Source organism: Mus pahari, chromosome 5 (genome assembly GCF_900095145.1).
Source record: "Mus pahari chromosome 5, PAHARI_EIJ_v1.1, whole genome shotgun sequence".
Classification (NCBI taxonomy): domain Eukaryota; kingdom Metazoa; phylum Chordata; class Mammalia; order Rodentia; family Muridae; genus Mus; species Mus pahari.
Genome location: NC_034594.1, coordinates 47984567 through 47998110, shown reverse-complemented (window position 1 = coordinate 47998110; position 13544 = coordinate 47984567).

The window sequence follows — 13544 nt, the reverse complement described above, 5'->3', positions numbered from 1 at the left end:
GAAATTTTCTCTTCCCTTCCCTCCCCTCCCTTCCCACTCCCATTTCTTCCCTTATCCCCTCACCTCCCATCCCTCCTTCTGCTCCTTCCTTCCTTCCCTCCCTCTCCCTCTTTCTCTCCCCCTCTCCCTCCCCTTCCCCCCCTCTTTTTCTCTCATTCTAGTAGATGTTCCTGGAATACAATAGTCTTGTGCCATTTGCTGCCTCAGAATTGATTGATTTTAAGTATGAGACTTTGCCAATTCCTGGTGAACAATACAATGTCCACATAACCTCCTCTTGACACTGTTTTATTTGAATTTGTGATCACCAAGTACACCACAAAGTATTAGACAATGGTAGAAAGTTCTCTCACTACTTTTGTTGTCTCTTGAGTGTTTTTAAGGTTAACAGGTAGCAGGTTTCATGTGTTTATTTTAATATCTGATGGTCATGAACACTGATTGGTCAGCCCTCTGCAACTTCCTTCTTTCCTAATGGGTCTCTCATGATTAGCTTTTTTACATCTATAGATCTGTCACTTTCTGAGTTGGTTTTTAAGCATCATTAATATTCATGAAGATGCTTCTAGCCAGTCATTATTCACTTTGTTGAGGAACAGGCACATTTGTCACTTTTGTCCCCACTCCTATCCAGTTCCTTGGAGTTGGTTAGTACACTATAGGAGAGACTATGGAGGACAGACAGGGAGATAAAAAGAAATAAAATGACAGAAACTTCACCCAGAATGTGGCTTCTTGGGGGAAGATTTTAGACTTTAAAATGTGTGATCAAAAGATGTGTATAGAATTACAGTCACAAAATTCTAAAGCAAGGTGAACCTTCATCCTAAAACCGTGACTGCTAGTGATCTACCAAATAGCCTTTATCCTGTTCCATCTTACCAGGGGGATTCAAGTTCATCCTTGGTACTGACAGATACATCTGACGGGTACCATGCTTCCCTTTAAAACAGGTGCTTTCAAACATGAGGAGGGAATGCCATTAGGATCCCTTTACAGGTAATTTAAAGTCAGTGTCTTCCTTATGGCTGGGTTACAGATGTGATGGGTAGAATAGTGGGAAGTATTTTTTATTAATCATTTTATCCTTTTACATTTACCCTCCACAATCCCCATCCCATCCCATCCCTCTCTCTATGAGGGTGCTCTTCAACTCCCACCTCACCTCTCTAGCTCGACCAAACCTCAACAGGACCAAGAACCCCAATGGAAGAGCTAGGGGAAGGACTGAAGGACCCCATAGGAAGAACAGAATCAACTAACTGGACCACCCAGAGCTCCCAGAGACTAAATCACCCATCAGAGAGTAGACATGGAGGGATCCATGGCTCCAGATACATATGTAGCAGAGGTGGGACGTGTTTTTACAGCTACAGAGATTCCAGCCACCCATCAAAGATGTTGAGGCACAAAAGTGAGATTCATGTGCTGAGTCACTTTGTAAAGTAGGACCAGTGTAAACCGAGAAAGCAAATTCCTGTTTTGGTTGCATATTTGGTTGTGATGGTAACTCAACAAGATCCCTAAAAGACAGCCTGCTTACCTCACAAAGCCCTTGCATTTGCTGTCTAAGGAGGTTTAGAGAATTTAACGGAGACTTGACAGTGTTACATTAAGTGTGTGCCTAATATGAAATTACATTAAAATCTATTATACTGTAGACTCTTTTAGTTGTTTCTGGCTTTTAGAAAACTGAAGTCAAGACTTCTATTCAGTCTGAAGTCCCACAAAATTCCCAGTGAATGTATGTGCCGTGGGAAGCATAGATTTCATTATTCTGGGGGTGAAATCATGAGCTCTGAATTACCTGTCTTTTCATTACTGAACATTAAAGTCTGTGAAGGTGTTCTGGTTAGAATCTGACTTCTTTACACTCTGACTTATGAGAAGCAGCCTCTGACTTTGAATATACCCCCCTTTGATTGACTCTATCCACAGCAGAGCAACATACTACGGATTATATTTCCTCCTTTTACTACGAATTTTTCAACAGCTTTTCATTTCTTATTGAGTAAAACTCTGACGGAATGGCCAACCAATGACTGGTCCAACTTGAGACTCATCCCAGTCAAGAACCGACCCATGACACTATTAATATTCTCTGTTATGCTTTAAGACAGAAATGTACCATAACTATCCTCTGAGAAGCTCCATCCAACAGTTGACCTAAACAGATGCAGAAATATACACCTTAGATGGAGCTTAGGATGTCTATGGAAGAATTGGGGGAAAGGATCAAGGAATGCAGAGGAGGTAAGGACTCCATAGGAAGACCAACAGAGTCAAATAAACTGGACCCTTGAGAACGCCAAGAGACTGAACCACCAACCAAAGAGCTGGATCTAGGTCCCCTGCATATATGTAGTAGATGTGCAGTTTGGTCTTTATGCAGGTCCTCCAACAACTGAAGCCAGGGCTATTCCTGACTCTGTTGCCTGTAAATGAATCCTGTTCCCTAATAAGGCTGCCTTGTCTGGCTTCAGTGGGAGAGAATGTGTTTAGTCCCGAAGTAACTTGAGGTACAAGGATGGTGTTGGTATCAGGGGGGAACCTCCCCTTCCTCAAAGGACTGGGGAAGGGGTGTGTAAGGGAGGGACTTGGAGAAAAGGGGGGCTATGATATGGATGTAAAGTGAATAAATAAATTAAGGGGAAAATCTGACCTTTTATACTGGGAAAATGTTGAATTTTCTGTGCATGAGCCTTTGTCTTGTCATTTCAGCTCAGATTCCTTTGTTGCCTTGTGTTTAACTGTAAGTTCTATCCTCTCTCAGGTTCAGCACTTTAACCATTCCAAAGCTGATAATTCCTTCTGTAAATGTGGCCTGCTATCCAAGGGTTTATTGTAGGAGCTTGGCTGTTAGGGCCTTGAGGTCAGTTAATTTGACCATGTTCTCTTGCTTTTTCACATCTCTCTGCAGTTTCTTATCTATGTTTATTCCTCAGAATTCAAGTCAGCATTGTATTCATGAAGAGTTATAATTTGAATGGACTGTCAATTTTACTGCTATTCTCCCTGTCTAATTAACTTGCTGATTCCAAGTGAATCAGACTTCTTTAGCAAAACTAAAGCACTGCAACCACATTATAACAGGTCTGAAATCTGGAAAAAGTGAATTATATAGCTGCTGCTTATTCTTGTACTACTACAACTTAAAAGGATGAGACAAGAGGATTGCAGTGAGTTTAAGCTTAGCTGGGTCTACACACTAAGACCAACCTCCCTCCCCCCCCCCCACACACATACACACACTTTCTCACTTTCTATCTCACATTCTCTTTACTATATTGGTGCTCAAGACTCAGGTCACTGGGCTTGGGAGCAATCTGTTACCTGATGAGCCCTCTGGCTGGCCCTTCTGGGCTTGGGAGCAATCTCTCTTACGTGTTAAGCCCTCTTGTAGGCCCTTCTTTTAGAAATAAACATGATTTTAGTTAAACACTGAACTATTTCTGCAGAGACTTGAAATAAGTTTGTCAGCAGATATGCCATTCATTTTTATTTTATAGAGATTTGTCTATTTCATTTTATGTGCATGTGTGTACCTGTGCATCTGTAAGTGCACTGCGTCTATTCAGGTGCCTACAGAGACCAGAGGAGAACACTGGCTTTCCTTGAAATGGAGCTATAGGTGACTGTGACCTACTCTTGTGGGTACAGGGAACTGGACCCCGTGTAAAAGCCCAGAGTATTTTTTATCCACCAAGCCGTCTTTTTAGCTGTTGTGTGACACTATTGCTGAGGATACATGAGCAAGCCTCTACTCATCCTGAATAGGAGACTGATGACAGACTGAAGTATGGATATAACAAGTCCAGATTGGTGAACCATGGGTTTGATTGAGGTTACACGAATACTGGTAGGGAGATATTTATAGGAGCAGAAACTACTCAAAGAGAGATGCTTCACCAAAGCCCACTCCATCATGGGTGACAGCTCACAAATATGGGGACCTGTAGCACACATCACAGCCTGTAGGCAGCTCAATAGATTGGAGGGTGTCCTTTCCAGGTGGTTGAATTGGGCTGACGGGTCCCTGCCTTTTTCAGGTTGCTGGACTTGTCACGGAACCTCCTCAGTAGCTTGGTCTAAGAGTGATTCTCAGCAGTTTTCCTGTTTATGTATTCTCAAGGAGGGAGCAGTTGAATGAATCTGTTCAGTTTCAGGGACTTTCTGAAGCTATTTTGAATTGTTTACTTCCTTTCTAGGTGAAGCTTCCTTGCAGGGTGATGTACTTCACCCACCAACATTCCTGAAACATCCTGTTGTTTCACCTCTTTAAACATCCTATTCTAAAATATTCTGCTGCTTCATTTTTTCCCTTTGCTTCCTGCCTGAAGAATCTTGTTTCCAAGATGGAAGGTTTTCTTTAACCTTACGGAACACTGCTACATGATACCACTCCCTAAATAGCCTCTAATTTTAATTAATTAGTATGTACTTGCATGTATATTGAAATAGTGTGTGTGTGTGTGTGTGTGTGTGTGTAGAGTGTGTGTTGTAGTGTGTTGTGTGTAGGCATACATGTGTGCACGTGTCCATGTCTGTATGGAGAGGTCAGAGAGGCCAGGTGTCTTCCTCAATCACTGTCTACCTTATATTTTGAGACAGGGTCCCTGACTTGAACCCAGACCTCACTTCTTTCATTAGCATTTAGCCGGGTTGTTCCAGGAATCCTTTGTCTATGCCTTCCAAGTGCTGGGGTTGTAGGTGGGTCACTATCATATGGATTACATAATTACATGGATGCTGGGCATCTGATCTCTAGTCTTCACTTTTCCTTTACCTGTTGAACTATCTCCCTAGCTACCGAGTTACTAGATTTCTTAATTGCTCCGTACTTCAGCAGTTATTTTATGCAATTGTCACAACTTACTTTTACACGCTGTATGTATCACCAGAATTAAATAACAGCACAACTATAGAATGACTCCTAAGAAGGCGACAATGAATTCACCTGTGTGACAAGGCTCTGGAAGAATTGAGCACCACTAGAACTTGTCACAGTTCAGTTATTCTCTTCAGCTTATGATGTGGGAATACTTGGGCAAGTGTGCAATATAAAACAAATTATGTCCATACACCCATATGTGGAGAGAGATTTGTATTTGAAAGAGGAGAAAATATATAAGTATATGTGATGTGTATAGGAAGAAAACCACAGGCTAGTTGTATTTGTCTGGGCACCACTTAATAAAGTGTTATTGCATCTTTCCTATTATTTGCTATTAGGAAAAAAACATATTGCTGCCTTTTTTGTCAGAAGGTTGTTTGTAATGTTGAGTGACATTGAGGATTAATTCCCCTTGTTATCACCTGTTATTATTTGGCTCAGACTTCTGTATAACAAGAAAGCACAGTAAGTTAAATTTGATTTAAGGCCCTGATATCAATTGAGAATCAATGCATCCTAACAGAAAGTAATACGTTTGTGAAATGAATTTAGAAAGCATGAGATTTCGTTCATGTTACTGAATCTAGAGATCTTAAAGGGATGCATTTGGCCTCTTGACTATAAATAGACCATTTTCTTTTCTATTAGTTCTCATCTCACTCACTAACGTCTCTTCTGATGTTCTGCTGCCTCTCATTGCTCATCGTTTTGTGTTCTGTATTTAAAGAGAATAAAGCATGCTTGCTTGAAGACTATGCAGATGACAAATATCTACAATCAGGGAGTAGAACATGCCTTTTTTAGCATTAAGGATTTCATTACCAAAATGAAGCATATGGGGTAGAGAATTACATGACCAACTGGGTAGTGACACCAGGATTTTGTTCTAGAAATTTGCATTGGAATTGAGTGAAGTGAAAATTTCTTTTAGGGTGGAATAAATAAATTGGGAGATACCACAAAACCATGAGAAGGCAATAAAATATAAATAGAGTGGACCAAGGTCATTATGTATGTGACTTCATAGCAGGTATTCATATCTGAAAACCTATATACGGAAGAGCCTTTATAAATTAGCATGAATTATTTACCTAGGAGGCAGGGAGGAAAATACTTTTTATTCACCTTTGGAGTATTAAGAATGAAAAAAAAAAATAACTGCATAGTTGGTTGCTGATGAGAAACTCACACTAAACGGTAGACGTTTTCTTCCTCTGTGTATTTGCTACACTGAGTAACTCTAGGCGTGCTTTCCCCAATGAGACCAGTTATGTTGAATATCACTTCCATAAAATTGACTTTTCTTCTCCTAGTTTTCTGAAGCTTCAAATGTCTCTAAAAAGTCTTATATTAAAGAATCCTTGACATAGTTTTGCTTTCTAATTTTTGTCTTATCTTAATATCTTATTTAATTTGAGACAAAGTCTCATTTTGTAGCCCAGGCTGACTCTGACCTCATGGTAATCCTTCCTTTGTATCTCATGTTCTGGGATTATAGGCATGGGAGACTATTCCTGGCTGGGATTCTTTTTCCCCTTTTGTAAGTCACTAGGATGTTTTGTTCTTTGTTTTTTTTTTTTTTTTTTTTTTTTTTTAAACTCTATAGTATGTATCACTATCGCATTTTGATAATTAGCCATCACATAGAATGCTTTATGGGTAATATGACAGCATAATATTTGGGAAACCTGTGGGGGGTTTGTTTTGTTTTTGTTTTTGTTTTTGTTTTGTTTCCTGGAGAGAAGAAAGAATGATCTTATAATAGAAGCAGGTAGCATTACAGTTGGAAGGAGGTTTGAGAGCATTACACTCTGAGCATTATTTCACAGATGAGAAAATGAAATACAAGTCACAGATAATAAACAGCAAAGCTGATATTTAGAATTATACAATAACAGAACTGTAGTTACTTTTAAGAAATTAAAGTATATTTTCATGTCTGAAAAGAGACATCATTGTGCATAGATAAGAGACTGGGATCAGGTCTCATCAAAGCCCATTCCACCCCAAATACAAGGTTTGGATCACTTGTGACCTTGGTCCATGCTCTATGCTTCTTCAAAGCTCATGCCTTCATTAGAAAAATGAGCAATGACCTCCTGTCATAACCAGAAAAATCTGAATGACTGTTCACGTATTCTTTTATTCATATATAGGCAAGTAACTCTGAATGTTTTAATGGTTAAGACTATGTATACATGATATTATGGGATAGAAAAGAAATATAATTCAAACTTTGTCTTCAAGAAACATAATATCATAAGACAGAAACTACATAATGTAATTTATTCAATATTATACTTTTAGAAAATTATAATTTATGATAATTAATAACTATAAATAGATAAAATATTTCAAATAATAAATTAGGTTTAATAAATACAAAGTCTTAAGAAATGTACTAGGATAAGAAAGGGCTAATATCCCACAGGCAGGCAGTCCTTAGAAGGTGTCCCAGGAAGTGTTAATTTTAGCTTTGAAAGCTAGATATTTCAGTGTGAAGAATTGGTCCAAAGAGGGAGAAATGAAGGAACCTCAATAAAGAGACAGGACAGGTTTTTTCAGAAGAAAGTGGTGATGAGTATTTAAAGAGAGGGCTGACAGAAGGACAAATGAGCATATTGGTAGGAAACAAGACACAGCAGGTAACACAGGAAGGACCAGTTGAAGCTAGAACATGGAAGCTATAGGGCAGTGGGGGAATTCAGAAACAAGAATCCCTGGGGCTTGGTTGATACAGAGGATGCAAATATGTTTGAGATACACCTTCACACAGAGAATTCGGTCTTATTTTGTGGTTCTTGGAGAGTTCCATACAGTGCATTTTGATCTTATTCTATCCTTCCCTAACTCATCCACATTTCTCCCACATCCTTACCTTGCCAAGGTTTTCCTTTCTTGGTTAATTTTGTCCTTATTGTTTTGAGACAGAGTTTCTCTATTATATAGCTCTGATCTCCTGGAATTTACTATGTAGACCAGACTGACCTTGTACTTGTAGAAGTTCATTCACCTGCATCTGCCTTCTGAGTGCTGGGATTAAAGGTGTGCATGCCACTGTGCCTGATTTATCTTATTGATTTTTTTTTTAAATCTTTCATAACCAATTTTGTACTGCCCAAATATTCTTGGATGTGTGGATGTACTGGACTGTAGTCAATCTACTCAGGGCCTCACTCATAGAGAAAGCTCTTTCCCTCTTCCAGAAGCTACTGGCTACCAATATGTCTATGGCTTGAATGGGATTGTTAATCTAAATTCTCTCTTCCTGCTGGGATGTGGTCTGTCTTGGACATGCACAGACTGTGTACTCGCTGCCACAGCTGCTGTGAGTTCCTGTGTGCATCTGCCCTGCTGTATGTAGAACATAATGTTTCTTTGTAGTCATCTGCCACCTCAAGCTCTTACATTCTCTCTGCCCCCGCTTCCAGCAATGATTGCTGACTGTTGAGACTGGGGTTATGACTTATCATGTTCCCTTTATCAGCCTCTTATTCTCTGCATCTGTATTGCTTCTGGTGGGAGGGGTTTAGGGTCTATCACTGTCCAACAACTCCAAAAGAAGAATTTCATACCTGGCAAATGGCCTTTTATTTCTTAGTCTATGGTACCTTGGTTCATTTTTGCCCGTTATAGGTTAACTTCATTTTAACATTTTTTTAAAAGTCTGTCTAACTATCAATCAATCTATCCATCCATCCAAACACATATATAGTAGGATATGAAAGTAGTCTGAAAGTTAGTGAGCAGTGGGGTAGCATATATGGCTTTGACCAAATGGAGTTGACAGCATCGTGTGGAGCATTGAAACAGGAAGACATGAAACCAGTAGCTTGAATTGGAGGAACTACAATGCTCAACTAGAGAGCAGCCATGAACCTGCTTGGTGACTAAAAGAGGTTTGGCTAGTTCATCCCAGTGTCCCTTTAACATGAGGCATCATAGCCTTCCTTCTTTGAGTATCTGCTGATAGATACAGCCTTATCCCTAGAAGATGTGAGTATAAATATGTGTTTTTCATGTTTTATCAATATAAGATCATGCAGGGATGTCCAATCTAGGATAGTCTGCTAAAAATATTTGAGTTTCTGGAGTGTTCCATGTAGTGGTGGCTGAAATTACTTATGAGTTATAAGACTTCGAGGCTGTGAGAACTGCAGGGATATGAGTATATAGAAGATGAACCTGCTACAGGCACTGACAGATACTCTATACTGCTACCCTTGTCTGTGAGATTTGAATGTTATGGTTCTTACCTCCTTCCTATCTTCTAAGCCATCCATTAAGAAACAACTGGATTAGTTTTAATGAAAGGACCATAACTCCTTTGGAATTAATATACTTGAACACATAAGAAAATGTTATTTGTGATAGAGTTCTCAGGAATCTGTGTGTCTTATTCTTATATTCATGCAAGTCTTACATATTTTAATAGCTGGAAATTAATTTCCCTCATTTGTATTCTAAACATGATGAAGGTATTCAGTATTCATGTGGCTCTGATATAAAATTATATGGAAATTCTAGTACAATTTCAGTAATTAATGTCTGTCAATTATAAAGGGTTACAATTATAGCACTCATAAGAGGTACAGTATATGGAAAATATACAGATCATCAGAGAAATTAATTTCTGATACCCAACCCTTTGATTAACGAAGAAAGCAAATTACTAAGTAATCATAAGGTGAAGTATGTTAATAAGTGGTCAGGTTGGAGGAATACTTTATTTTCAGATAAAAAGAAATATTATAGTTTAGGAGACTAAAGGAGAATAAAAATACAATATTAATTAAAATTTAGATCTGAGTTACCTATCAGCATAAAAATTTCAACCTGTGTTATCAGTTACTTTTCTGATTGCTGCAACAAAATACCTAACAACATCAACTTATAAGGAAGAGTGTATTTTGGGTCACAGTGTGAAGGTGTAATGTATCATGGTGGAGAAGACATGGCATTGGGAGTGGGAAAGGGCAGGACACATTATAACCATAGTCAGGGAGCAGAGAGAGATGGATACTGGTACTCAGCTCATTTTCTCCTCTGCAGTCTGGTTCCCTAATAGTGCTGTCCATAGTCAAGGCGGGCTTTCCCATGCCTGTTAGCCTAATTTAGAAACCCCTTTACTGATGTCCCCCAAGGTTTGTCTCTCAGATGATTTTATTTCACAGCACAGTAGACATGTGGTTCAACTTTATTGCCTTAAAGTACAAAGACACTGGAGAGAGATGAGGCCTGCCCTTATAGATCATCTAATTCAGCAGCAGTTTCACCATGCAAATGAAGAGTTGAAGCAGAATATTTTATTTTCCAAGGTACAAAGGAAGACTTCATTTCGTTAGTAGGTCAACAATGATGATTGTAGAAATGACCCCCTCGTGGAGAATTAAATCGCTCAATCATGTTGAATGGTTTGATTGTGCTCTCTGTGAGGCAAATGGTACAGTTTTACAGTTTTACATTAATGAACACTTATCAAAATAATGGATGACAAATTAGAAACATTATATTCTGTAATCTTAATGTACAGAGAGTTTTTTGGGAGACAGGATTTTTCTATATAGCATTGCCCTACCTGGAACTCACTATGTAGACTAGACTGGCCTTTAACTCCCAGAGGTCTCCCTGCTTTGTCTCCGGAGTACTGTGATTAAAGGTGTATGCCACCACATCTGGCTTAGAGAGTCTTCTTAAGGAGACATACTTCTTCAAGTAGATGTTTAATTAAAATAATTGCAAATAGGGCTAAAAAGGTGTCTTAGCCATTTACAATGTTTCCTGTTCTCATGGGGTACTGAGTTGAATTCCTAGCACCTACACAAGGTAGATCTCAACTCCTAGAAAGTTTAGCTCCAGGAGACCTGACAACTTCTTCTGTATTCCGTGGTCATATGTCCACATACTTCCCTCATGAACATAATAAAAGTAAATACCTCACTCAGGATGATATCACAAGTGAGGTAACCCAATCACAAAAGAACACACATGAGATGTACTCACTTTAAGTGGATATTAGCCCAGAAGCTCAGAATACCCAAGATACAATTCACAAAACACATGAAACTCAAAAAGAAGGAAAACCAAAGTGTCTATACTTTAATCCTTTTTAGAAGGGGGGGACAAAATACCCATGGAAGGAGTTGCAGAGACAAAGTGTGGAGCAGAGACTGAAGGAATGACCATTCAGAGACTGCCTCAGCTGGGCATCCATCCCATATACAATCACCAAACCTAGACACTATTGTGGATGCCAACAAGTGCTTGCTTGCTGACAGGATCCTGATATAGCTGTCTCCTGAGAGGTTCTGCCAGTGCCTGACAAATACAGAAGTGGATTCTCACAGCCATCCATTGGACTGAGCACAGGGTCTCCAATGAGGGAGCTAGAGAAATTAGCCAAAGAGCTGAAGGGGGTTTGCAACCCTATAGGAAGAACAACAATATGAGCTAACCAGTAACCCCCCCCCCCAGAGCTCCCAGGGACTAAACCACCAACCAAAGAAAACACATGGTGGGACTCACACCTCCAGCTGCATATGTGGCAGAGAACGGCTTAGTCAGTCATCAATGGAAGGAGAGGCCCTTGGTTCTATGAAGGCTCTAAGCCCCAATGTAGGGGAATGTGAGGGCCAGGAAGCAGGAGTGGGTGTGTTGGTGAGCAGGGTCAGAGGGAAGGGGAGAGGGGGTTTTTGGGGAGTGGGGGCAACCAGGAAAGGGGATAACATTTGAAATGTAAATAAAGAAAATATCTAATAAAAAGTAAGTACATCTTTAAACATCCTTATAATTTATAAACCATTCCCAATTCAGTCTATATATTTTCTCTAAAGTAATCAGGAATAACTCTATAATTGTTAGTCCAAGCAAAGAAGCCATCATCAAAATACATAAAATGTATTTGATCTGGCAGATGAATAGCTAATTTTAGAAGGATAGTAACTAGTTGCCTTATTGTTTATTGGAAAAATACCTGCTTACATAATTATGAATAATAAATTACATAACTGTAAGTCACAGAATATAATAAAATCTAGAATGGAATGTGGTCTGTCATTGTCATTAGATATATTTGTCCCCAGTGACTATTTTGTGCTTTTCCATAGGCTGTTTGCCTTGTTACTAATTTCATAAAAGGGTTGTGAGGAGGTCATGCTATCTTCATTGTTAGAAGGGCCTCAGAATGTTCTGTCATGAACTCCCTCAGAATCATCTGCTGGATTCATTAAAATGAGAAAACCCACATGCAACCCTAGCTTGGCAAGCTTTTAAAAAGGGTTGTGGGGAGGATGGTGGTGGAGTCATACAACTTCTCAGGTGGTTCTTGCACCTGCTGAGGCTCGGGGTCTATTGATCAGAGGCTCTCCAGATGGGATCTTGGAACACCAGTAACAGCAGTATTGGGGAGCTTTTTAGAAACACAGATTCTCAGTCGACACCCTAGAGTTGACTTAGGATTTCTACTGAATCGAAAACTTTGGCGGTGAGGCCCAGCAACCTGTGGTTCCATGGGCGGTCTAGACAATTGTAAAGTAAGATAAAATTTGAAAGCCAGCAATTCTAGACAGTCCCTTCCATTTATCTTCAAGTAAATCAGGGCCAAGGTGAACAATTGGCTTTCTCACTTTAAACAAGGTGAATAGCATGAGCAACAAAGCGAATCACATGAACTTTCCAGAAAACTAATCCTTAGCTTGTTTCAAATTTGAATAGCTCAAACTTCCTATCTCCTTCATACTTTTGGGTAGAAGAATGGGATACAGCAGCAGTGGCAAGAAATGGTGAATTTGAGTTTATTTTAAGTTGTTTGCATTTTCTAAAAGATCTAAAACTGTGTCCAGTGTGCCTTACAAAAACGAACCACTCTTAATACCTGTGAGATGCTTTGCATGCATTGGAAGCAAAAGGACCAATTTTAAATCTAGAGGATTATTTCTAGCATTATGGCAGAGCAGAATATTTCAAGTAGTTTGTTATTAGAAAAGATGCTATAAAATGCTCAATGTTATTCATGTTTTGAATAGAAAGTAGATTTTGTAAAAACATTTTTACGATTTCCAATTCAGACACAGAACCAGGGAGACTCATTTGGTTTAGAAGGTGATGTCATGCCAACACAGAGCTGTGATTAAAACAAGTCCTGCTCACCTGAATGGTGAGAGATGAAATTCTAGCCAAGCACATCACTGCTGAAGTTGGCAGCTTTACAGATCCATCTACCCTTTTTTGCAAAACTATAGCTGGCATCCAATTCTCAATGAGCTTTGCCAGAGAGCCATGGAGCTCGTCCTGAAAGCATTCTGCTTTATGCCTCTTATTATTTTTTTTTTCAATCTTCTCAAATTTCTGTGTGTCAATGAATAGAGGTTCCAGGGGAGAGATGGTCCAGCCTCGAGGTCCATATCCTGTCATTGATTTCTATGTAAGACTCTCATCGACTTCGATGGGAGTTCCGTACGGGGATCAATGTCAGGATATGGCCCTTTACATTTAGATGTGAAAGTGTTTTAATAGTGGTTGGAAAACTTGTGATGAATTAGGGTGAAAGACATAAAGAACTGACTGGAAACTTTCTGACTCATAAGCTACTCTTAATCATGAAGAGAGTTTGAAATAATATAGTCAATAGTAATAGTAATAGTAATTAGTG